The 27,548-nt window shown below is 43.2% G+C and overlaps 1 long non-coding RNA gene across 1 annotated transcript in view; it reads right to left on the reverse strand.

Moving 5' to 3' along the window:
* Positions 1-275: 275 nt before the first annotated feature.
* The window catches only part of LOC119977613, a 42,171-nt gene continuing 14,898 nt past the window's right edge, over positions 276-27,548 (reverse strand). The window contains exon 2 of the long non-coding RNA XR_005463237.1: positions 276-333. This is a non-coding gene — a long non-coding RNA (uncharacterized LOC119977613). The remainder of the gene's footprint in view (positions 334-27,548) is intronic.

Consider the following 27,548-nt stretch of genomic DNA (forward strand, 5'->3'; position numbering starts at 1 on the left):
CTTTGTAACTTCTCTCTCATGCAATTGTTGGTCGCGTGGCCACGTAAACAAACAAAACAATTAACATGACAATCACAGCTAATGTAGGAAATACTATGGTGGTAATCTGACTGCGGGCTTCTTGCATAGCCTGCCGCCTTTCCTTTTTGTCTTTGGAAGTCTCCTTTTTTGGTTTTCCCTTTAGCTGTCTCATTTTTATTGTTGCAAAGAAACAAAGAAGATTCACAAAGTGCTCTGCAAACCCTTCTGGGAAACTCGTTGTCTGTCTTCTTTTCTTGTTGTGCACACTGCATCCAAAGTTAAACGCTTAACTTTTATATTTGGTCCTTTGTTCTGAAACACAAAATTAAAGTACATTTTAAAAAATTATCTGGCTAATTCATCCAGTGAATCGATTTAGTGCTCAAAAAAAGACTAAATAGCTTGTTTCCCATCAAGAGCCATGAAGTTATTATTGTTGGACAAGTAGTGAGATTAAATTGATTTATTTTGTTAATACATACAAAATGCTGACAAATCAGTTATTCTGTATTCTGCATAAAGTTTCATGCTGACTGCAGTATGCATAATAATAACATGGCATCTGATCTTGATATATTCTTCCAATGTTAATCATTTTCTGCAACTTCAGTTAAACCAAGTCACTTGTAAGTTATTTCATGAGTATTCAATGTATTGTTTAGAATCAGAAGCCTAGATTTTCAACTTGAAATTCTAAATATAACAGCGGAATAACTACGGGGGGGGAATGTTAATGAACATAGAACATAGAACAGTACAGCACAGAACAGGCCCTTCGGCCCTCGATTTTGTGCCAAGCAAGTACACAGGACAAGTGCAAACACCCTTCATCAGTGAGAGCTATTTCTTCACAAAGTTTGACAGAGCAAACGGGCAGCACGGTAGCACAGTGCTTAGCACTATTGCTTCACAGTGCCAGGGTTCCACGTTCCATTCCCGGCTTGGACTCTGTGCGGAGTCTGCACAGTCTCCCAGTGTCTGCATGGGTTTCCTCCTGGTCCTCCAGTTTCCTCCCACAGTCCAAAGATGTGCAGGTTAGGTGGATTGGCCATGCTAAATTACTCTTAGTGACCAAAAAGGTTAGGAGGGGTTATTGGGTTACGGGGATAGGGTGGAAGTGAGGACTTAAGTGGGTCGGTGCAGACTTGATGGGCCGAATGGCCTCCTTCTGCACTGTATGTTCTATGAAAGCCACTGTATTTTTGAGAGAGACACGGAATCCAAATAAGAGTAATGCAACAATAGTAGCAGAAGTGACCATACAGGACAAGTGACAGAGGGTCAGAACGTCTGGCGTGATAATCACAATCGAATTGCCACATTGCTCCTTTTTACTTACACTGCAATGTAGCTGCATCTTTCTCACCTGGCCTTCCGGATTGGATCAAGTAAGAAAAGCGCAGCGTATTGGCTCCTTAAGGCCTATGCAGCAGAGTCGGACAAAAGAAGGTACTGGCTGCCATAAAGCAGGTAAGTTTAAATGTTTCAGCTACTTTGAGAAGCCAGGGAAGAAGTAAGTGGATAGGGTGATTACCGGGGGAGGGGGGGGGGGGGGGGGGGGGGCCTCAGGCAAGATAAGAGTTAGCAGCATCTTATAAGAATGTGCATTGTACAGCACATCAGTAACTTAGTGATTCCTCCGTCTGCCCCACTTCCCCATTCTGCTTATGATTTAACAGAATTATATTTGTGTAAAGCCTTTCACAGCCTCAGGACAACCCAAAACCCCTTACAGCCAGCCAATGAAATCCTTTGAAGTGTTGCCATATGTACAGAAATGCTCACACATCAACTACATATAGTAATCAAGAGAAGATTTCATATCAGTACAATGCAAGTGTGCCATGCATTCAGCAAAACACCATTTTCCATGTCCCCCTGCAGCCTGCTGTGTCTGCTCCTCAGAAATGTGCAAGTAGGAATGCACTTGCCTTTTATTCTCTGGTGTGGAATTTGCAGCTTTTCTAACCTGGTTTCTCTCTGCTGCTCGTCGGCTTCTTTCAAGAAGCAAAGATAGAGTGGAACCCCCAGTAAGATTGTTGAGCAGCACATTTACCATATCTTTACATGTTTTGATGAGAACAGTGAAGGGTTTGGGGGAGGGGGGTTAGAGGGGTAGGGCTGGGCTATGCACTGAATTAGACCTAGGGTGGAATTTTCCACCCCCTCCCTCCCTAACAAATGCTCATTGACTTTAGCAGAACACCACGGCATCTACCCCCTAACAGGACAGCCAATGGCAAGCGGCCTCCACCACGGGAAAACCTGCTGGGGGGGGGCAGAAAATATCGGCCGAATTAGCCTTTGAACACGGTCGTCAAGGTACAGCCAAATTTAATATTATGCTATTTCAAAGATAACTGCATTTAACAGTACAAAATTGTCTTCTTCTGTTGCACATTTTGAGAGTTACCGTCCCAGCTTATCAAAATACTACACATAATCACAGAATTGTAACAGCACAGGAGGAGGCCTTTCGGCCCATTGTCCTTTCCAGCTCTGGCAAGAGCAACTTAGCTGGCCCCACTTCATCCCTTACCACCCCCCCACCCACCATCCCTGTAATCCTGAAAATTCAGTCTTTTGTTGCTTCTCCAAATGTGGACTCACTCTCAAAGTGATGGGCTGCTGGAAACGGCAATACTCACCATATAGAATCCTTACAGTGCAAAAGGAGGCCATTGGGCCCATCGACCCTCTGAAAGAGCACCCTACCTAGTCCCAATCCCCTACCCAATCCCCCTAACCCCACCTAGGGGCAATTTAGCATAGCCAATCCACCCAACCTGCACATCTTTGGACTTGTCCTTTAATTTTGAAAAGTGTTAGAAGCATGAAAACAAAAGCACAGTGGGAGAAAAGACACAAACTAACTTTGTAATCGGACAAAAAATGTTTCTCATTTAATTATAAGCCTCATAAAGGCTTATAATTAAAAATCAAATTCAAGAAAAAAATAATTTCAGTCATTACAACTCAGTGCATCTCTGACATGATTAAGCATGGTTGCACAAGTGGATAGCACTGTAGCTTCACAGCACCAGGGTCCCAGGTTCAATTCCCCGCTGTGTCACTGTCTGTGCGGAGTCTGCACGTTTTCCCCATGTCTGCATGGGTTTCCTCCGGGTGCTCCGATTTCCTCCCACAGTCCAAAGACTTGCAGGTTAGGTGGATTGGCCATGCTAAATTGCCCTTAGTGACCAAAAAGGTTAGGATGGGTTATTGGGTTACGGGGATAGGGTGGAAGTGAGGGCTTAAGTGGATCAGTGCAGACTTGATGGGCCGAATGGCCTCCTTCCGCACTGTATGTTTTATGTTCTATGAGCTTTTTCCATTACGCCCTGTAAATAAATTGGGCTTAGAAACAGTGTTGAGATCCCTAACAGACATTATTCGGTGCACCATTATCGAGCCCGTCAGAGATGGGAGCCTTTTGGAGCATTCTACAAAACAATGATAGAGATTGCTCAGAATTGGATAACTGCAAAAGGAAATTACTGATGGATAACCAAGATTTACTTTGATGTTATCTCAAGGAAGCCTCTATAATCCATTCCTGACTACCCTTTCTTGTTATGCTCGGCTTGCCAGTTTGAATGGAGCAATAATAAAGATCAAAACTAATATTCCAAACTGCACATTATCCATGAACAACATCAAGGTAGTGCAGAAGTAAAAGCAGAAAGTGGTAAGAAATACTAGGCATGTCTGGCAGCCTCTATGAAGCAACAGGCTCTTCAAAGAAGAGCAGTTTTTTTGTGTTTAATGGAAGAAGCTCACAGCACCACTGGTTTTGAAGAAGTCAGCAAGGAGTAAAATTATTGTTCACGTTTAGATTTATCTGGATTTTGAAATTGGTTTGGGAAGAACAATGACAGAAAAAAAATCAGGATTGAATTACAATTAACTGTGCATGATAAATTCTGTTCTCTCCCAAAAGTCATCACCGCTAAAAACATTAGGATTGATTTATTGGGCTTAGTTGTCAAAAAAATTTTGATTGTAAATTTATATTTAAAAACACTGCTTTTTCAACAGAGTACTGTGACAATTTTTACATCTTTAGGTTTTTTAATTTTAGACTATAGGTTGCGCTAACATCACAGAAACTGTATGTTTAGCAGGATTGTAAACAAAAGATTCATCCTTGCCTTCTCCCGTGAAAACCAGCACAAAAACCTGGGTATCCAGGTGAGCAGCGTCTCACGCTGCTCATGGTTAGATAAATTCTGATCACCCAGAGACAAAAAAAACTATTACCATGCAAGAACGCTGGTATAATAATTCAAAAAGATCAGTGTCTGAAGGGGTTATTACAACATTATTAAAAGTGAAGACTTCTCACTTTATCATCCCCACTCTAGAGGAATTGTAACATTTAGAGACAAAATTTCATTTGTTCCCAGATGGGCAATATACAATTCTCCTGGCATATGGCTGAATTTATGCAAGCACAGGCCAGAAGTATCAATGTCAATTTGAGGCAAAATACATCGTCTCTTGCTCTTTACTGTATAAATAAGATTTCAAGAGACATCGCTAACATAATTGAAGGAGTTGAAGGCAACAACATTTACACAACAGATTAAATTCTAACATCTTTAACATTTCTGATTATTTGTGCAATGCTCTGTTAAATATCAGCAAATGGACAAATGCTCCAATAAAAAGGTCGAGGCAATTGAAGCTTGCTCAGAATGATAGTACAGGAGTATGAAATTTCTTTTAGTCTGCATAGTGTGCTGGACCTGGGCTCCAGTGAAGCTTCTTGGTCTCTAAATCTGCACAAAATTCAGATGAAGGAGATAAATCTGACAAAAAACAAATGAATACTGATTTTGAGGGGCTGAGGATAGAGCTTAGGAAAATAAAATAGGCAGGTGCTGAGTTAAGAAAGAATGTCCTTTTAAATCTGGCTTGACTGAGTAATTGTTTATTATACTATATTATATTGTATTATATTATACACCCGCTCAAATTCATAAAGATGAAACTTACAGTACCAGAATAACGTATCTAGCAGATTTCACAAGTGGGTGTTTAATTTTGCTGGTCATTAATAAAAAGGTTTATTTTTTTCTTCCTGGCTCACCTGTCCTGTTGTACAAGCAACATTATCAAGACAGCTGTATGTAAATGCTGTACAGAGTCCTGTTCTTGTAGGTCTGCATTCAATATTTATCGAACACAGATGCATGTAGGTTGTTTTCTTTTACACGCTCAAATAACTATATGATTTGATTAAAAATCGAATTGGCTAAGTGTCTTTCTTTTCTTGATCTACTTTGAGACTATACCTTGGTTTATTGAGGTAGGAGTATATTGACAAACAGCAATGAAAAACAATAATGGGAAACATTTAAAAGTGTTGAACTGAGTGTAGGGAAAATACATTACGCTAAAAGGGCAACTTAAATACTGGTGAGATTTCATAATTTCAGAACATAAGAACTAAGAGAAGTGGGCAATTCAGCCCTCGAGCCTGCTCCGCCATTCAATATGATCATGGCTGACCTCATCTCGGCCTCAACTCCTTTCCTGCCCATTCTCCATAACCTTTCAGCCCATGACTAATTAAAATCTGTCTATCTCCTCCTTAAATGTACTCAATGACCCGGCATCCACCACAATCTAGGGTAGTGAATTCCACAGATTCACAATCCTTTGAGAGAAGTAATTTCTCCTCATCTCTGTTTTAAATCTGCTGCCCCTTATCCTAAAACTAAGACCTCATTCCTGATTGCCCCACAAGAGGAAAGATTCGCTCAACGTCTACTTTGTCAATACTTTTTATCATCTTCTGTACCTCAGTTAGATCTCCTCTCATTCTTCGAAGCTCTAAGAGTGTATAGGCTCTATAAGAGTGCTCAACCTCTTATAAGACAAACCCCTCATCTCTGGAATTAACCTCGTGATGAATAAAAAGGCAAGGGAACTATTGAGGGTTATGAAAGAGGCTTTTGTTAAGTGCACAGACAGCAGAAAATTGCATGATCAGAGGCAATATGAAAAGATTAGGAGAGAAGCGAAAAAAACAATTAAAAAGGCAAAGAGGGCCGATGGAATTAAGTCATCAAGGAACATAAAACAAAAAATATTTTACAAGCACATCAATTGAAAAATTATGGCTGTGCAAAGGATATGACCATTAGGAATAAACAGGATAATACCACAGGTAAACATGACAATGAATGATGAGATGAGCAATCAAATAAAAGAAAAAGAGGGATGTCATTGAATAATCAAACTTAAAGGGGATAAAAATTCTGGTCCAGGTGGAATGCAGCCATGTATCGTTGCAAATCTGGACTTTACAAGATGGATAAAATGCCTCATTTCACTTGAGCTGCAAGAGGACATTCTAGGAAGTGGGATGAAGTCATACTAAACACCTCTTCTTGCACGCAGACCTGGTTCTGGTTGCTGGGAGTTCGAACTCAGACAAAAACCTACTGAAATATCAAGTTACAGATTCCACATCTTTCCACAGTGGCTCTCAATTTTAGAACAATTTAAGGCAGAAAGCAGTAGTAAAAGGAGTTACTTAGAGTAGGTGGGAAGTGGTGTTCCACAAGGATCAGTGCTTGGAACAGTACTGTTGATAGTTTAGGTTAACAATTTAGACTTTGGAATCAAAACGCAATTTCTAAATTTCCGGATGACACCAATTTTTCTTTGTGGGGCAATGTGGCGAGTCAATAGGAGGACTGCAACAAACTACAGGAGGAAATTAATATGCTTGCAGAACGTAAAATAATTGACAAATCAAGTTCATCGCAGATAAATATGAGATGGTACATTTTAGTTGGAAGAGTAGGGTGCAAGTCCAGGTGTGGTAGAGGAACAAAGAAATTGTGTAGTACAAATATACCAATCAATAAAAGTTCAACTGCAGTTTATCAAGAGCATAAAAATGAAAATCAAACATTAGGATTTATTTCAAAGGGGTAGAGTTGAAAATTAGGAAAGTTATTCTAAACCCACACTGAAGCTTAGAACACACAAGAGTACTATGTGCAATTCTGTTCACATTATGCTATAAAGGGATATAGAGGCACTGGAGAAGGCACAGAGAAGATTTACAAGGATGATACCAGTAATGTACGAGTATACATATCTTGAAAGGATTGGCAGGCTTGGTCTCTTTCCTCTTGAAAATAGAGGCTAGCGGTGACCTCATATTTTCAAAATTATGGAAGATTTTGATAGAGTGGATACAGAGATTATGTGTTCATTTGTGGGGGGAAAAGCATAACCAAATACCATCAATGTAAGATACGCACCAATAAATCTAATAGGAAATTCAGAAGAAATTTACCCAAAGAGTGGCAAGAATGTGGAAACAAATAGTACAGATACATTTATGGGGAAGCTATGCAAGAATTTAAGAGAGAATTATAATAATAATCATCTTTATTATTGTCACAAGTAGGCTTACATTAACACGGCAATTAAGTTAGTGAAAATCCCCTAGTCGCCACATCTACAGAGGGAGAATTCAGAATCTCCAAATCACCTAATAAGCGTGTATTTTGGGATTTGTGGGAGGAAACCGGAGCACCCGGAGAATGTGCAGACACAGGGAGAATGTGCAGACTCATCACAGGCAGTGGCCCAAGCGGGAATTGAAATCGGACCATGGCACCGTGAAGCAACAGTGCTAACCACTGTGCTAAGGGAATTGATAGTTTCATTGATAGATTTAGATGAGGCAAGATGGGAGAAGCTTAGAATGGGAGCGTAAGTGTTGACATGAACTGGTTGGGCAGAATGGTCTAGTTCTGCGCCATATATATTATGCAACCCTTTGTAAGCCTCTCCATAATGTCTTATGAATTCTGGCTATTTCAGGAGCAGTAATTTTGACACAAGCAGCAAATCGAACAGCCCAAGTGATGGATGTAGGAATTGTAGGTATGTTCTATTATATGTAGTTGTGCAGTAAGAGTTAAAAGCCTGGACTACTGCGTGTGTGTGTGAATGCTGCAGTACTGTTTTGTTAAAATCCTGGTTTGCAAGGCAGCCAGGCTTTGTTGCTACAAGAGGTGCAATCAAAGCTTTGTAAAAATTTGAGCTAATGGACCTTTGTTTATATGAAGAGGGTTCCTGGGGAATAGATCATTAGGCGCAATGTATTCAGCTTGGTGGGATGAGATAGTTAATGGGGTGAGCCAGGACTGAATCAGTCAGATGTTGGAGTTTCAGTTTAATTTCAAGATTGGATGTGAACAGAAGACAAGCAGCTACTCTCAATACAGTAAGGAGTCTCACAACACCAGGTTAAAGTCCAACAGATTTATTTGAAATCACAAACTTTCAGAGCACAGCTCCTTCAAAAGGTGGTGTTAAGAGACTTCTTACTGTGCCTACCCCTGTCCAGCACTAGCATCTGCACATCATGACTCTCAATACAGTTTGGTTAAAGATTTGACTGGGGACAGACCAGAAACAGCTGATTTCAAGACAGTGAGTGACAGATTTACCTGTGAACAAGATAGGCAATATAAACAGTAAGTTGAGATAGGCAAGAATTTGCAAGCTGAAGAACATTGCTTTCTCAAAGTGCTTTATCCAAGGCGTCCCTGACAGCAAGTAATCCTTTTTTTTTAAATTTAGAGTACCCAATTATTTTTTTCCAATTAAGGGGCAATTTAGCATGGCCTATCCACCTAACCTGCACATCTTTGGGTTGTGGGGGTGAAACCCAAGCAGACACGGGGAGAATGTGCAAACTCCACACAGACAGTGACCCAGGGCCGAGATTCGAACCCGGGTCCTCAGCGCCTAGGCATACAGCAAGTATTCCGGAGTCTGCTAACAGTATTTAAAAGTGGATTTCAGTTTGAGCTGGGGGTTATTTGAGTGGAAATAAAGATAGCAGTAAAGGGTTATTGTGTTGACAAGCATTGTGAGACTGGTATTTGAAAGCTATTTGTATTTATACGGTAAAGTTATTAATAGTGTGTCTGCAATAAAGTTTGTGTTAATTTTCCCTATTTGTGCATGGAATTAAATGAAATAAAATACTGGGGTTTCTGTTCAGTATCCTAGCAACTGTTGGGGTCTGGTCCAGGATCATAATACACACTAAATTACACAGGAATTATGACATGCGAACAGATCACTTGCTGCAACTAGTCTATGTTGGTTTCCATCCTCCACATTATGTGGCCAAATTTTAAAGCCAAAATAGTTTTCCTCTTGTCCTGGAGTAGTTAAAATGGCAAGAATATGAATCTGAATGTATTTTCTCATTGAAAGACATATTATTGCTCAGTCTTCCTCTTTGCAGTTCAAGAGATGGGAGCTGTTCGCAGCTGTTACTTGCAATCAATTTTTGACCAAAATAAAATTATCCAGGAGTTTGAATTAAAAAGTGTTTAAATTAAAGTGTTAATGTTCACTGAATGATCAAAGGGATGCTATAATTGTCATACCTAAAAGAACAAGAATTAAATTCACTCCATCAAAACAATGTGATATTCAGTCATTTTGTAAAATAGCGTGATATGTTGCATCCTAAACATTATAGTCACTACACTTTAAAAGGGCTTCACTGGCTGTTAAGGAATTTGACCATCCAGAGATCATGAAAGGTGCAATGTACAAAACTATAAGTGTTACAAAACTATAATACCAAGCTACAATTTCTATTTACAGCAGAAAAGTTTCATCAGACTTATGATTAGCCACTTTGCTGACAAACACAAAATTGGATTCCATGGTTGCATAAATTTAACATCCCTCCCCACCATCCTCTTTATTCAAAAGGATACAATCAATGCCACCTCCTAATCTCAGTTCATTGCAAATCCTTAAACTAAAGATAAAATACTTTTTAAACAAAATCTAAGGCTGCATTTGAAGAAACGGATGAAAAGGAATTGCTCTCATCTAATATGCGACCCAGTCTGAGTTTCACTTTCATTTAACTTTCTATGTACAGTAGAGAAGTTCTATTGCAAGAATATTGGTCTATGATCACAGCTGTAGAAATCAAAAGTGTTCTTTGATCAGCTGCTGAAAATTGTCAAAACTATAGTTCTGATACCCTGCATTTGTGAAAGGGAGCTTGTACTCCAATCCGGACCCGAATTGAACAGAAGAAAAATGGACCAACTCCAAAATCATGTAGGTTTGGGGTTTCTTTCATTTTGTCTTGCACACCAACAATAGCAAGCTGCATGGTGCACTCAAAGTAAGTCAAACAGGAATTGACATGCTTATCACCTTGCCAATGTAAAATTGGTGCCAAAATCCAATGCAGATGATAAATTGTCCAGTTTTAGACAAGACTATGAGGTGCATTTATAAAATACTTGGCATTCGACATCCGCATAGGTTCAATGTGGATCACCTATGACTGTTCAGGGAGCTTACTGTGGTCAACACGTTTAATAATAGACAAAATGAAAACTGATTTTAAAAATATCTTTACAATGGTTTAAGAAAGACATCCTAGAAGCCTAGGAGGTACAAATATTTACAAATAATCCATCAGATTGGAGATCTCAGGTTCAGAGTGTATATGGAGTTATCTGACCTGAGCCAGGTCAGCTGCAGAGGTGCGAACAGTAGGGCTGCATAACCTTGCTGAAGGAAAAATCTGCCAGGGCATTTGTTCTTGATTACTACTGCGGGAAGTTTGTGCACATTGACAATAGGAGAGTTTAGGTTGCAGTAATCTCCTAATCTGCTGACAATTACCATTAGAGCTCATAGAAGCACCACTACCTGGCAATTACAAGGGGTTTAATGGCACCTTCAACCCAGGTAAGTATCCATGCCAGAATCAGCACTTGCAAGGAAGAAGGGAAGAAAAACTAGAAATGTCTCCTCAGCCCTTGAACAAGATTAAAAGTACTTTTATAAAAGGTTGATACATGAAGTAGAAATCAATTACAATTATCTTCACCTCTCACCAACTTATCTATGCTATCATAAATCATAATTTGCAGTCCTTAAACCAGTCAACATTGTAGTTTATGCTGGGTTCATTTCTATTTCATTTTTTATTGATGTGGAAAATCAATCTGCTAGTCAAGGGCAATTTACAAGATTTAAAAGAGGTCCGAATGCATATCATGTGAACATCGATCTATGATAACTCATCATCTTAGTTTAGCCACAAAATGATCAGGGCTAAACAAGAAATGACTTTTATGGGGCAGATTTTAATAAATTAGAGAGGGATTTCATCCTTGGATTCCAATCCGAGGAGTAATTCAAAGCACAGGCAAAAGCATAACATACGGCCATGCAAATTTGCTATCACTGTACACATCCTTCTGGGTCATACAGCATTCTGGTTAAGCAGCTGATGCACCCATGGAATTAGCACCCCTCCTCCCCATACACACACACCCCCACTATCTCCAAATAAACACAAGATAAATTTGACAAATGAGAAGGGAATTTCCGTTTCGAGGTGACATAAATGTTTTCCTGTCAAGTGACATCAGCCTGGAGGTTTTATCCTGCATTTGTGAGCTGATACTCCAACCCTGACAGGTATTGCACAGAATAAAATGGATTAACTCTAAAATCAAATAGGTTTGAGGTTGCTTTCATTTTCTGTCTTCAACAAGACCATAGCAAGCTGCATGGCCCAATTGAATCAAACAGAAATTGAACAAATAAAGACACTTACAGACTGTTTCTTTACTGTTGAGCAAATTGTCACATTCTTTGTTGTGGTCAAAGTTTAATGTTCAATTTTCAATAATGAGCTGAATGTGAAAATACATATCATCAAATATCTGGTGATATTTAAATAGAACACACGCAGTAGCTGTATGGATTTAATTTAAGCCAGAGTATAAAACTGGGGTTAAAGGTCAACTAAAACAAGCCAATTTTTTAAATGGCTTTTAAAAAAATATTAAATCTAAACAGACTGCTAAATACTGGCCCAGAATCTGTCAGCTCACATAACAGTAAAACAGTTAGCGCTCATTGTCATTAGTGTGTAAAACTGACAACAACTTCTTTCTTGATACATGCACAAATTAATGCAGAACTGAGGAAGTTCCTGTCAGTGATATCATGTTTTTTTACAAGGTACGTGGAGTCTTTGCAGACACAAAACCAGGTGAAAATGTTTAGTCTTCATCAATGAGGTGAATTTTTAAAAATGCACTCCATCATAATTACTGAACAACCAGCCCAGAAAAAATAATTTAGTAAATGTGGGGATGTCATTCCCACACAATATTTGTTTTTACATTTTATTCTTTCATACGATGTGGGCATCGCTGGCTGGGCCAGCATTTATTGCCCATGAGGGGGCTTTAAGAGTCAAGCACATTCCTTTGGATCTGGAGTCATCTATCATCCAGGTAAGGATGGCAGATTTCCTTCCCTAAAGGACATTTGAGAATCAGACAGGGTGGTTTTTTTAAATGACAATCGGCAAGTTTCATGGTCATCATTAGACTTTTATTCAATCCAGTTGAATTACTACTGGGCAGCAAACACTGCAATGGCTAGGAAATGGGCAGTGGAGGAGTGGTCATTTGGGGGGGGGGGGGGGGGGGGGTGTAAAGGCAGCCTCGTGTAAGGGGACCAGCTTGAGGGCACTGTTGTTGGCACTCCTCTCGGGATTGGCCGAGTCCGGTGGTGGTATCACCACTGAAGGTTTGGGACCGGTGTATTTCAGGGACTTACTGGTGGGAGGAAGGTTTGTAGACTGGGAAGAGCTCGAGGAGACGTACCAGTTATCAAAGGGGAATAGGTTCAGGTATCTGCAGATTAGGGACTTTAATAGGTGCAGTCGTTCCCGGTGCTGCAGGATAAGCTTCTGTCTGAGGATAAAATTGAATTGGGGCGGGCAAGGTTGTGGACATGTATGGGCAGCTGATGGAAATGGAGTGTGTGCCCGTGGAGAAGGAAAAGCACAAGTGGGAGGAGGAGTTGAGGGGGGGCGGAGTGTGGAGGGAAGCTCCGCGGAGAGCGAATGCATTCTCATTGTGTGCTAAGCTAAGTCTTATCCAATTCAAGGTGGTGTATAAGCCCATATGACGGTGTGAAAGATGAGTCACTTCTTTTCGGGAGTGAAGAATAGGTGCGGACGATGTGCGGGGAAGGCCGGCGAACCACGAACATACGTTTTGGGTGCGTCCGAGTTTATGGGAGTTTTGGAAGGAATTTTCTGACGGAATGACAAAGGTTTTGGGAGTAGAGGTAGCTCAGAGTCCGGAGGTGGCAATATTTGGAGCGGAGGATCCAGGTGTGCAGATGGGAGGAGAAGCTGACACCTTGGCCTTTGCCTCCCTGCTAGCCCGGAGACAGATTTTACTGTGAAGGCGGGGCTTGGAGCCACCAAAGGCAGGAGTATGGGTGGGCGATTTGGCAGAATTCCTGCATTTGGAAAAAATTAAGTTTGCCATTCAAGGCATGGACGGGGGGATTCACTGAGTGGAAGCTGTTTATAGACTACTTTAAAGAGTATTGAGTTTGAGTCGACAGTTTTTTTTGGGGGGGGGGGGGGGGGAAGAGGAGGTGGCGGTAAGTTGGAAAGGAGGCAGGTACGGTACCGGGGTGGTAGCGAGATAAGTGGGGGCTGTTGTTGGGGAAGAGGGGGCGGGAATTCCTGTTACCCTTTTCAATGAGCTACCCATTTACACTCCCCTGTCCATCCCGTCCTATCCCCGTAACTTGCATTTCAAGGGGCAATTTAGCATGGCCAATTCACTTAACCTGCACATCTCTGGACTGTGGGAGGAAATCGGAGCACCCGGAGGAAATACACGCAGACACGGGGAGAACGTTCAAACTCCACAGACAGTGAACCCAGACGGGAATTGAACCCAGGCCCCTGGCACGGTGAGGCAGCAGTGCTAACCACCATGCTGCCCTATCTTATTCATAAACTGTGTCCCCTGGTTTTAGTCTCCCCTCAAGGGGAAACACCCTGTGTCCAGCCCTGTCAACTTGGATTGGATTTGTTTATAGTCACGTGTACCGAGGTACAGTAAAAGGTATTGTTCTGCGAGCAGCTCAAGCAGATCATTTAGTACATGAAAATAAAATAAAAAGAAAATACATAAAAGGGCAAAACAATATAAATACATAGACACCGGGTTCAAGTGAAGCATACAGGATTATTAATCAGGTCAGTCCATAAGAGGGTCGTTTAGGAGACTGGTAACAGCGGGGAAGAAGCGGTCTTTGAATCGGTTTGTGCGTGTTTTCAGGCTTTTGTATCTCCTGCCCGATGGAAGAAGTTGGAAGAGTGAGTAAGCTGGGTGGGAAGGGTCTTTGATTATGTAGCCCGCTTTCCAAAGGCAGTGGGAGGTGTAGCTCGAGTTAATGGACGAGAGCCAGGTTCGGGTGATGGACTGGCTGTGTTCACGACTCTCTGAAATTTCTTGCGGTTGAGCCAAGCAGTTGCCGTAGCAGGCTGTGAGGCAGCCAGATAGGATGATTTCTATGGTGCATCTGTAAAAGTTGGTAAGAGTCAGTATGGACATGGCGAATTTCCTTAGTTTCCTGATGAAGTATAGGCGCTTTTATGCTTTCTTGTAGCGTCGACGTGGGTGGACCAGGACAGATTTTTGGAGATGTGCACCCCTAGGAATTTGAAGCTGTCAACCATCTCCACCTCGGCCCCGTTGATGCTGACAGGGTTGTGTACAGTACTTTGCTTCATGAAGTCAAAGACCAGCTCTTTAGTTTTGCTGGCATTGAGGGATAGATGGTTGTCATTGCACCACTCCACTAGGTTCTCTATCTCCCTCCTGTATTCTGACTCGTCGTTATTTCGTTATTCGAGATCCGACCCACTATAGTTGTGTCGTCAGCAAACTTGCAGATGGAATTGATGTTGAAGGCGGTGCTGTGGTCAATAAATATGAGTCTGATGTAGGAGTCCTAGTTGTCGAGATGCTCTAGGGATGAGTGTAGGGTCAGAGAGATGACGTCTGCTGTGGACCGGTTGCAGCGGTATGCGAATTGCAGTGGATCAAGGTGTTCTGGGAGTATGGAGTTGATGCGCTTCATGATCAACCTCTCAAAGCACTTCATTACGATTGATGGCAGGGCCACCGGACAGTAGTCATTGAGGCATGTTGCCTGGTTACCGGTATGATGGTGGTCTTCTTGAAGCAGGTGGGGACCTTTGAGCGGAGTAGGGACATGTTAAAGATGTCCACAAACACATCTGCCAGCTGGTCCACGCAGACTCTGAGTGCACGACCAGGGATCACATCCGGACCCGTTGTCTTCCGAAGGTTCACTTTCCGGAAAGGCGATCTGACTTCGGAAGCTGTGACAGTGGGTATGGATGTGTTTTGGGCTGTTGGGGCACTCAACAGCGGATCGATAGTTTCCTGCTCGAAGCGAGCATAGAATGTATTGAGTTCATCGGGGAGGGGTGCTCTGCTGCCGGAGATACTGCTCGGCTTCGCTTTGTAGCCTGTTATGGTGTTTAGGCCTTGCCACAACCGACAAGAATCTGTAACGCTAGTCTGTGACTCTAGCTTGGTCTGATATTCTCTCTTGACATCCCGGTTGGCTTTGCGGAGGTTGTACCTGGATTTCATTTATAGGTCAGGGTCACCAGACTTGAATGCCTCAGACCTGTCCTTCAGTAGGGAGTCAATCTCCCGATTAAGCCATGGTTTCAGGTTGGGGAATGTACTGCTTTCTTTGTCACTCAATCGTCGCCACATTTGCTGATGAAATATGTGACGGTGGTGGCATACTCATTTAGCTTGGTCGCTGAGTTCTTAAATATGGACCAGTCCACTGTCTCCAAGCAGTCACGTAGGAGCGCTTCTGTTTTCTCGGCACAGCACTGCACAACCTTGCCCCAGGATCCTATATTTTTCCAATAAGATCACCTCTCATTCTTCTAAATTCCAATCCATACAGGCCAAATCTGTTCAATCTTGCTTCATAAGTCTCTTCTTGCCACAAATGAATCGAGTGAATCTTCTATGAGCCGCTGCCAGTATATCCTTTTCAATTAAGGATACCAACACTCAGGCGGCACGGTGGCACAGTGGTTAGCACTGCTGCCTCACGCCGCTGAGGACCCTGGTTCGATCCTGGCCCCAGGTTACTGTTCATGTGGAGTTTGCACATTCACCCCAACAACTCAAAGATGTGCAGAGTAGGTTTGGCCACACTAAATTGCACCTTAACAGGAAAAAAATGTATTGGGTACTCAAAACTTTTTTAAAAGGATACCAAAACGGTGCACAGTACTCCAGAAGAGGTCTCACCAAGGCCAATACACAGTACTCCAGAAGAGGTCTCACTGAACACCTGCAGTGAAATTTCCCTTCCAGGTAGCTTCCATTTCCCTTGCAAAAAACGGCAACATTTAATTTGCCTTCCTGATCACCTGCTGCACCTGCATTCTTTTTTTGAAATTTAAGGTACCCAATTCCTTTTTTTCTCAATTAAGGGGTAATTTTGCGTGGACAATCCACCTACACTGCACATCTTTGGGTTCTGGAGGCGAGACCCATGCAGACACAGGATGTGCAAACTCCACACAGACGGTGACCGGGGGTTGGAATCGAACCCGGGTCCTCAGCTCTGTGAGGCAGTAGTGCTAACCACTGCGCCACCATGCCGGCCCGCACCCGCATTCTAACTTTTTGCATTTCATGTACCAGATTGCCCAGATCCCTCTGTACTTCAATCTCTCACCATTTAATCAGCAGCTTCATTTCTATTCTTTCTGCCAAAATGGATAAGTTCACATTTTTTCAAGTCACATTCCAGTTGTCAAATGTTTTTACCTTACCCAATTACTCAACCTATCTGTATCCTTTCGTTGGCATTTTACATAGAAACATGCATAGAAAATAGCAGAAGGTCATTCGGCCCTTTGAGCCTGCTCCATCATTCATTATCATGGTGGATCATCAATTTCAATACCTTGATCCTGCCTTCCCATCCCATAACCCTTGATCACTTTAGCCCCAAGACCTATATTTAATATTTAACTCCTTCTTGAAATTACACAATGTTTTCACCTCAACTACTTTTTGAGGTAGTGAAAGCCACAGATTCACCACTCTCTGGGTGAATAAATTTCTCCTCACCTCAAACCTAAAACGTTCACCTCTTATCCTCAAACTATGACCCCTATTTCTGGACTCCCCCACCATCGGGAACATTCTTTCTGAATCTACCATCTAATCCTGTTGGAATTTTATACGTTCCTATAAGATCCCCCCCTCTCATCCTTCTAAACTCCAATGAATATAATCCTAATTGATTTAGTCTCTCCTCATGACAGTCCCGCCACCCCAGGAATCAGCTTGGTAAACCTCCGCAGCACTCCCTCCCTAACATACATCCTCTGATAACATACTTTCTCAACTATGTTGGTGTCACCAGTAAGTTTAGCTACCATACATAATTGGTCTCCTCATGCAAGTCAGAGTTAATAAATAGTTGAGGCCCCAGAACTGATCTCTGCAGTACTCCACTAGTTACAATTCGTCAACCCGAAAAACACCAAGTTTCTGTTTCCTGTTAGCTAACCAATGCTTTACATGTGCTAATATGTTAATGCCTACACCAGGAAATATAAATAATATGTAGTTGAGAGAACCATTCACAATAAAAACAGTGAAAAGCTACATCTCCACTCACTTATGTCCACTCTAGGTATGTATATAATATATATAATATTGAAGTTATCAGAAAATGACACGTTCACGATTTGCTGTTTCAGTGACTTTTTTAAAAATTGAATTACTTTTAAAGAACTAGCATTTATCTACTACCTTTCAAAATCTCTCAAATTACTTATACCCATTGAAGTATTTGTGAAGTAAAGTCATGATTGTATCTTGAGAAATTACTTCAAAGGCTGCTCTGGAGGTTTACAGCAAGTTCCAGAGTGGATACTGTCTGAGGGGGGGGTCTTGCCCATTGTCGCTACAAATGCATGTTAAAAACTAATGTGCAATGCGGCAAGTCTCCTTAGCTCAGGAGTAATGATACCAAAAACTATTGAGCTTCATTCCATCTTTGTTAGACATTTTAAATTCACCATTGCCCTGAAGGCAAACGTATAATTTCACCTTTATCACTCTTCACAACTTAGGACTAAATCTTCATATTTCAAAAAAATATTTGGACCAATTTCACTGGCTCCTTTAGTATTTAACTGCTGATTTTTGAATTTTTTTTTGATAAATTTAGAGTACCTTATTCATTTTTTCCAATTAAGGGGCAATTTAGTGTGGCCAATCCACCCACCCTGCACATCTTTGGGTTGTGGGGGTGAAACTCACGCAAACACGGTGAGAATGGCCAAACTCCACACGGACAGTGGCCCAAAGCCGGGATCGAACCTGGGACCTTGGCGCCGTGAGGCAACACTGCTAACCACTGCGCTACCCTGCTGCCCCTGATGCTTGAAATTATTGATTAGTAGCCATTATTCTTCCTTGCTGCATGATTTGTTTGTCCTGTATCAGTTGTAACTTATTGCCATTTTGTGAATTCAAAACTTCAGCCAATTAAATGAAGGGTGCAACTTGCAAACTTTTTTTATTGAGCATCCCAAATCGCCCTAGAAAAGATTGTGATGAGCTAGCTCCCTGAACCGCTGAAGTCCATGTGGTGTAAGGACACTCAGTGCTGCTAGGGAGGGAGTTACAGGATCTTGGTCTAGTGACAGTGAATGAAGGGCAATATATTTCCAAGTCGGAGTGGTGAGTGGTTTGGACGGGAACTTCCACGTGGGAGTTCCCATGCGTCTTTTGCCCTTGTCCTTCTAGATAGTAGTGGTTGTGGGTTTGTAAGGTGCTGGTTAAGAAGCATTAGTCTGTTCACGCAGTGCATCCTGTAGCTGGTACACACTGCTGCCAGTGCGTCAGTAGTGGTGGAGGGAGTGAATGTTAATGGGAGGGGAGCCTATCAAATGGACTGCTTTATCCTAAATGGTATTCAGCTTCTTGAGTTTTTATCCAGGTAAGTGGAGAGTATTCCATCACACTTCTCTCTTGTTCAAAATGCTCATTGCCTCGTACTTTGTGGCATGAGTCTGGATATTGTCCAGGTTTTGTTGCATATAGACATGGATTGCTTCAGTGTCTGAAGTGTTGCGATTGGAGCTAAACATTGTGTAATCATCAGCGAACATCCATGCTTCTGACCTTCTGATGAAAGGATAGTCATTGAAGAAGTAGCTAAAGATGGATATTTGTGTTGTTTAATTGTCCACGACCTTTCATGGGTGGGTGTGGAAGGACTGCAGAGCTTAGATCTGATCCTTTGGCTGTAGAATCACTTAGCTGCCTGTTACTTGCTGCTTACACTGTTCAGCACACAAGTAGTCCTGTGTTGCAACTTCACCAGGTTGACGCTTCTTTTTTAGGTATGCCTGGCGCTACTCCAGCCATGCCCTCCTGAACTTCACATTGAATCAGGATTGATCCCCTAGCTTGGTGGTAATAGTAGAATGTAGGATATGCCAGGTCATGAGGTTACAGATTGTGGCTATATACAATTCTGTTGCTGCTGATGGTCCACAGCATCACACTGTCTTAAGTGGCTAGATCGGTTTGAAAGCCCATTTAGCAGGCTGGTGGTGCCACACATGATGGAGAGTATCCTCAATGTGAAGACGAGACATTGTTTCTACAAGGACTATGCAGTAGAATCCTATCAATACTGTCATGCTGGTGGAACAGGACATACCCAGGAATGATGGTGGTGTCTGGGACGTTGTCTGTAATGTTTGGTCCTGTAGGATGATTATGAACAGTCTGTGATACAGCACTCCCAATTTTGGCACAAGCCTCCAGATGTTAGTGAGGAGGACTTTGCCGGGCCATCAGGGCTGGGTTTGCCATTGTCATTTCCGCTGCTTAAGTCATTGCCGGGTGGTCCACCCGGCTTCATTCCTTTGAGATTGTTTTTAGCAGATTGATACAACTGAGAGGCTTGCTAGACCATTTCAGAGGGCATTGAAGAGCCAACGTTGCTGTCTTCTGGAGTCACATGTAGGCCAGTAAGAACAGCAGATTTCCTTCCCTAAAGGACGAGTGAACCAGATGTTTTTATGACCATTGACAATGGTCATCATTAGACTTTTAATTCCAGATTTTTTTTATGGAATTCAAATTCCACCACCTGCCTGAGTCTCTGGATTACTAGTCCAGCAGCAATACAACTTTACCACTGCCTCCCCAGGAGAGTGTTATACAACACAAATATGGCATGAAAATCATTTACTAATTACTACAGACAGAAAAGTAACACATGGATTAAAATATATTTACTATAAATATAGAGACAAAGACATAACCAGTCACGGTATATCTGTCCCTCAACTGGAAAGTAATTATATTACCAACTCAAGTAATTTGTGTATCCTTTTTATTTATCATTTGTACCATCATCTTATATTGCAATATGACGGACAGATTAAATTACAACCTTTTACAGAAACTGCATCAGAGTCCTGGAGTACATTAGTGTTATTACTCACTCTCAACTATTCATACGTCCAGTGATTTATACCACAAGTGATATGGACTATAGTCTCTTATATGGTGTTAAAATTGACATGAAATGCTGCCCACCCATACTGAAAAAACCTTACAAATTAGCATTGGAACATACCCATTTCATAAAAACAGAACAGAACTGTCTCAACTTACCACTCACGTCCACAGGATGGGAATGCACGGAGCTGCACTTCTTTATGCATTCTGGTGGCTCATCTTTCAGCAGCACTGAATTCAGAGAGCTAAAAACCACCTTACCAGATCATGCTGAAAATAGCCTGAGCTGAGTCAACAATTACTATTTTAGCCTTCTGTATTTGTCCTGCTGTAAAACAATGGCAACACACAGTGGGCTGCAACGTGCACTAAGTGTAGTTCCTGGTTAAGCATTAAAAGCTCCAACTTGCATTCAAGACAGTATAATAAAAAACCGAGATATGGAATATCACAATGAAAGGTGTATTTCCTTCGAAGTTATAAAGCAAAGCACAATAGAGGTTAAATTTTGAAATATTAAAGATAAACCATCAGCTCTTTGTAATGGCCTGAAAAGCATTTTGCCAATTATGGGTGACAGTACGATGTCAGGATTGAAACGGCATCATGAAAAAAGGATCTTTTAAATAACCTCACAAGCACATCTCCTGAGGGAATAACAATGCATCAATGCTGGAATGTCGGACAAGTGAACAGCGCAATGAACTCTTCCTCCCTCCCAACCAAATCGGATGATGTCAGCTCAAATAAGGGAGAGAAAAAAATTATAAATGTAACATTTGAAAAACAGGCAAATAGGCTGCCAAACTCCACATTTATTCACATCACGCTCTCATATCATGTTGTGTCTGTCATTTAAGTGCCTCCCAGCCTAACCAACATAAATACAAAACAACCAGGATATATAAATTATTAAACATGGAGAATTGTGACCAAAAAGTCCGCAGTATCAATGCCACAAAAGAAAAATAAATTCATTCTGTTTATGTACTTCATGGGCTAGATTCTCCGTTTCAGGGACTATGTCCCCACACCGTCATGAAAATTGTGGCCTTTCATACTAGAAAAACTGGTGTAAAAGGCCACATATTCACAGCCCTGCAGGGGGCTATCAGAGACCGGTTGTGAAGCTCGAAGCTCCAGCTGCAGATATGGGCCCCCGTACCTCTGGGTCAGAGGCCGTGCATGCACATGGCGGCGGCCTTCAGCAGCCGTTCTGTGCTCCATGGCGGACTCAGACCGCGGAGCTGGACCGCGTAAACAGTGCCCCCGATCGGCCGCGCGCCCGAACCGGACCACCCGCCCCAAAATACCCTGGTCCCTTATGAGGCAGCCCCCCCGCCCTCCAATCGGCCCGCCCCGATCACGACAGCCGCAGACCGAGTCCGCAGCCATCACGCGAGTATCCCGAACGACAGGACCAGATTAGATCCACACGTCGGGACTTTGGCCGGTCAGGGGAGGAGAATAGCAGGGCGGACCTCTGGCAATGGCCGCAGGTGGGTGATACACGGCGCGGCATACTTCCCGGGTACTCTGCTTTTCAGGGGCCGGAGAATCGAGGGACCGGTGCCGGTCCCGATTCCATGCGTGGAAATGCATTCTCCACCCCAGCGCCGGTCGTGATTTTGGCGTCGGGTACGGAGAATCCAGCCCCATGTATTTTATATGAGATAGGGTATTGCTGTAGTTCTTTCTGCCAAACACAAACCTGTATGAGATTAAACCATATCGTATCTCAATACTATTATTTGTTATAGAATCACAGATGGTTACGGCACAGATGGTCGATAGTCAGCCTGTCATGCCATATTGGCTTTCTGAAAGAACAATTCATCCAGTGCCACTGCATCGCCTTTTTCCCTTATCCCTTTCCTTTCCAGACAGTGACCCAATTCCCTTTTAAAAGCCATGATTGAGTCTGCCTCCATCACACTCACAAGCAGTTTGGTCCAGTTCCTAAACATTTCCCTCGTCACCATTTGCCAATTACCTTAAATCTGTGTACCTTGGTTCTTGGTCCTGCCACCAATGGGAAGTTTCTCACTATCTACACTGATATGAAGTGCTTTGGTACAGTAGTCACGTTAACTTTTAATCTTTGATAAGTGGCGTAATATCATTTTTAAATTGCAATGCCGGAAATTAATTAAACACAGCTACAAATAAATTCTAAGATGGCGACCACTGAACTTTTGAAGTGAGATTAATTCTTATAAAAGCAGGAATTTAGTATGTCTTCGTGAATCACCTCAAAGAGCATGTGTACAAGAATGCCAGCTAGCGTTTGCTGACATTATGCAAAATATTATCTTATTAATTGAAATTTATGTAGAGGTCCAGGATCATGCCGAGGAATGTTGAATCAAAGGCAAGCTTATGGGCAACAGGTTCACATGGTCAAACAGTAATTATATGCAAAAATATGTAACAGGGTAACAAAATAAGAATGCAAACTGATATCTAACTAAATGGAAAAGGAGTTCTTAAATGAGAAAGGCAGCTCAGTAACAGTTGTTGGTAAATGTACAAACACCTTGTTAGTTTCTCATTAATAGTTATTAATTTTTTGACAAAATCAAATAATGTACAGACATGCTGATTGTCATGCAGTACTGGTGAGAAAAAAATTATACAAGAGCACATAACGAGGAATTGAATCATCTAATCGTCATTGCCCGGAATGATTCTAGGTACTATATTTTAAAGGGAATGCTTAAGGATTATTACAAATGCTCACATACTCAGTAAATCTTGAGCACTGATTTTGATGGTTCAGTAACCTTATTGTTGAGGACAGATCTAATCCTGAATTAATTCATCCTCTAATGCGAACACTATAGAATTTCTGAACATTTGTGAAGCAGACTGCAGAATGCTTTACATGCTGCAACCAAAAGAACTTTGTTTTTCCTCGGTGGATAATCTAAGGTGGGCTAAACGGTCGTCTGCATCAGGACCCGAGATTGACAAATAGAAGGTGGCGTAGGATAGAAACAGTGCACTCCCAATGGGCCTTATCTTAACGCCCAGATGAAGTGCCAGCAGATCTTTGCCCTGCAGCAGCACTGCCTGCAGACCAAGTGGGCAGACTTGGAGCAGCTGCCCCCCCCCCCCCCCCCCCCTCCCATCCCCCCCCCCCTCCCATCCTTTCCAGCCAAATGCAGGACTTGCAGGCAGGCTTCTGGAATAAACTCGGGGTCGGTGCCAGCCATGCCAACTCTCCTCACAGGAAGTGTCCAGGAGCAGACATCAATTTTGGACAAGTATGTTGCAGCTAACAGAACCAGGAATTCTCTGGAGCAGCTTTACAGTTTATGCAAAGTACTGAGGCCTCAATTTCCATCCAACAACAAGCATGTAGCTAGGGAATGCGGCTGTCTTGGACCAAGATGGCACCCTGCTGGCTGGCAATGAAATCCAGCATTTCAAATGCAAATGGCAAATTGGCACAGAAATCCTGTGAAGCTACGCCCCTGGACAGTGAAACATCGAACCTCACAATTGCCTCAACATATTGTGCACCTTTTCTTTGAATAGAAAAAATTACAAGCTTGCAAAAATCTGTATGTGAAGCATGTCATCCCGAAACAGCGCATTGATGAATTCAGCAGTTTTTCAGAATTCCCATACGGACTTATACAACCACTGAATCCTGACTTGGTGTAGAATCATTCCATTGTTGTCCAGAGGATGGATTTCTTCACTTTTCTAGTGCTGCTTAGCTCAAAGGTGTGTGGCAGATGCTGATTTAAAAATATATATTTTTATTCAAACAAGATTTTCATTGTAATAAAGAAAATACAGCAAATCCCAACCCTGTACTATGTCAAAATAACAGCCACCAAACCCACATTCACCCTCTCCCTTCCCCCCCCCCTCACCCCCCCATATAGAAAGCAGAACCTCAATAAAAATAAAAAGACCTCCCCTCCCCACTGTAGCCGATGGTAACCAGTTCCCTGAAAAAGCAGATGAAGGGCTGCCACCTCGAGTAGAATCCTTCCGCTGACCCCCTCATGGTATACTTGATCTTCTCAAGATGCAAAACTCCATCAGGTCCCCCAACCAGGCAGAGACCCTAGGCAGCACCAGGCACCGCCACCCAAGCAGAACTCACCTCTGGGCTATTAGTGAGGCAAAGGCAAGGACATCTACCCTCGTCCCCGTCTGCAGCACCGGTGAGTCCGATACTCCAAAAATAGCCACAAACGGGCACAGCTCCAGCTGAGCACCCAAAATCCCTGACATTGCATCAAAAAAGGAGATCCAGAAACGAGCATACTTTGGACAAGGCCCAGGGATGACACGTGATTCGCCGCTCACACCGATCCTCCACCTCCGAGAAGAACCCACTCATACCCTCCCTAGTTAGGTGCGCCCTGTGCACCACCTTGAACTGGATCAGGCTGAAACCTTGCACGAGGAGGTGAAGTTGACCCTGTAAAGAGTCTCATTCCACACTTCCTCCTCAAAGACCAAACCCAGCTCTCACTCCCACTTCCTCTTTACTTCCTCCAACGATGCCTGCCCCTTCGCCAACATGTGCCTATAGACATCCAAAAGCTTACCCTCCCCTAGCTCGGCCTAGGACAGGACCCTGTCCCTAAAGAAAGGCAACAGTACCAGGGGAAATTAAGGAAGCTCCTGCATAAAAAGTCACGTACCAGAGTCATTCCAGTTGAACTCAACATACTCCCCAATAGCAGAGGATACACGCTCATAAAAACTCTTATCCACGAGCAACGCCATGTCCAGTCTCCATGGGGGTCACAGAGTGGCCAGGCTCCAACAAAATGCAGAGCATGATCCGACACAACGATCACAGAATACCACACCCCCCTCACCCCAGGCAGAAGAGGCCTATCCACCACAAAGTCGGCGATCTGGGAGTAAACCCAACGGATGTGGGGAGAAAAAAAGAAAACTCTTTATTCCTCGGAAACCTAAATCTCCATGTGTCTGCACCTCCCACCCCCCCCCCCCCCCACTGTGTTCCACGAACACCAGTAGCTCCTTTGCGACCCTCAATCAATGAGCTTACGACACAACATATCCAACCTAAGATCCAAACACAATCGAAGTGCCCCCCCCCATTATTAGCTGATTTGAATCAAGATCTGGTATTGATGCCAGTACCTTATTAATAAATGCTGTGTTGTTCCAGTTCAGTGCATACACATTGACCAACACCACCAGCATACCTGCCAATGACCCACTGATGATTACATACCGCCCACCTGGGTCTGCTGATATATTCGGAAAAGCCACTTTCTTATTAATCAACACAGTGGCCCCCGTACCCGACAATCAAAACCCGAGAGAAATAACTGCCTCACCCATCACTTCCACAACCCTGTTTGATCCTTGATTCTCAAATGGATCTCCTGTAGAAAAACTACATCCATCTTCAAACTTCTCAGGTGCAAAGACCTGGGGCTTTTTTTATTGGGCCATTTTTTTTTCTTAAATGTATTTTATTCCAAACATATATAAAAAGTTACAAAACACAAACAATTCAGGGAACAAACTCCACACACACCACTATAGTTTGTACAAATTCTCCCCTTTCTCAACATACTCCTCCCTCCCTACCCGTTACCACCGCCCCTCCCCCCCCACCACCACGAACAGCTCCTCAAACACGGACACGAACACCCCCACCTTACCACGGAGCCCCACACTGAACCCCTTCATTCGTACTTAATGTTTTCCAACCGAAGGAAGTCGGACAAGTCCCCCAGCCAGGCCGCCACCCCCGGTGGCGTTGCTGACCACCACTCCAGCAGAATTCGTCTCCGGGCAATCAGAGAGGTGAAGGCCACAACATCGGCCTTCCTCCCCTCCATCCCAAATATCGCCATCAATGGGTCCGGCTCTACCTCCACCCCCAGTGTCCTTGTTAGTGCCGAACACACCCACCCAAAATCTCCCCAACTTTTCGCAGCCCCAGATTGGCCAGCGAACCAGCTCATTCACCGGGAACACTTCACTTTTCCCTACATTTAACTTATATCCTGAGAATGCCCCAAACTTCCCCAACAGGCCCATGATCCTCACCACGCCCTCCAGAGGGTTTGAAACATACAATAGTAGGCTGTCCACGTATAGCGACACCCAATGCTCCCTTTGTCCCCTCGTAATCACTCGCCACTCTGCCGACTTCCTAAGAGGCATTTCCAGAGGCTCTAGAACCAGCACAAACAGCGACGGCAACAGCGGGCACCCCTGAGCAGTTCAAAGTGCTGTGAATCCATGTCATTGGTCCACACACTCACCATCGGTGCCACCAACTTCGGTCCTAACTCGTAACTTCCCAGGACCTCAAACAGATACCATCACTCCACCCGGTCGAATGCCTTCTCCACGTCCAAGGACACCACTTGCTTGCGTCATCATCTCCAGCAACTCCCCTTCTCCAACGCCTCGTTAAACGCCAAGAGATGTGGTGCCAGGTCCGTCGCAAACTCCTGATAAAATTCCGCCGGGTAACCATCAGGCCCCAAGGCCGTCCCTGACTTCATACCCTTTATACTGTCCAACACCTCCCTCAGCCCCAGGAGCTCCTCGAGCGCCTGCCTCTTCTCTTCCTCCAGCTGTGGAAACTCCAGTTCATCTAAGGACAGTTCCAAGGCCCCCTTTTCACCCCCCACCCCCGGTCCCTCCTGTACAGCTACTTATAATAAACATTGCCCACCTAACCCGGCTCCAACACCACACAGGGCTAAATGGCTGGCTTTGAAAGCAGACCAAGGCAGGCCAGCAGCATGGTTCAATTCCCGTACCAGCCTCCCCAAACAGGCGCCGGAATGTGGCGACTAGAGGCTTTTCACAGTAACTTCATTTGAAGCCTACTTGTGACAATAAGCGATTTTCACATCCCTGCCTCAGTCTGTATCTTCAATATTTCCCTGGACGCCGCCTGCCTCCGTAGCTGATGCGCTAACATTCGACTCACCTTCTCCCCGTATTCGTACTGCACCCCTCTTGCCCTACGCAGCTGTCTTACCACCCTCCCTATCGTCAACCTACAAAATTGCCTGTGTA

Source organism: Scyliorhinus canicula, chromosome 14, assembly GCF_902713615.1.
Source record: "Scyliorhinus canicula chromosome 14, sScyCan1.1, whole genome shotgun sequence".
NCBI classification, from domain to species: domain Eukaryota; kingdom Metazoa; phylum Chordata; class Chondrichthyes; order Carcharhiniformes; family Scyliorhinidae; genus Scyliorhinus; species Scyliorhinus canicula.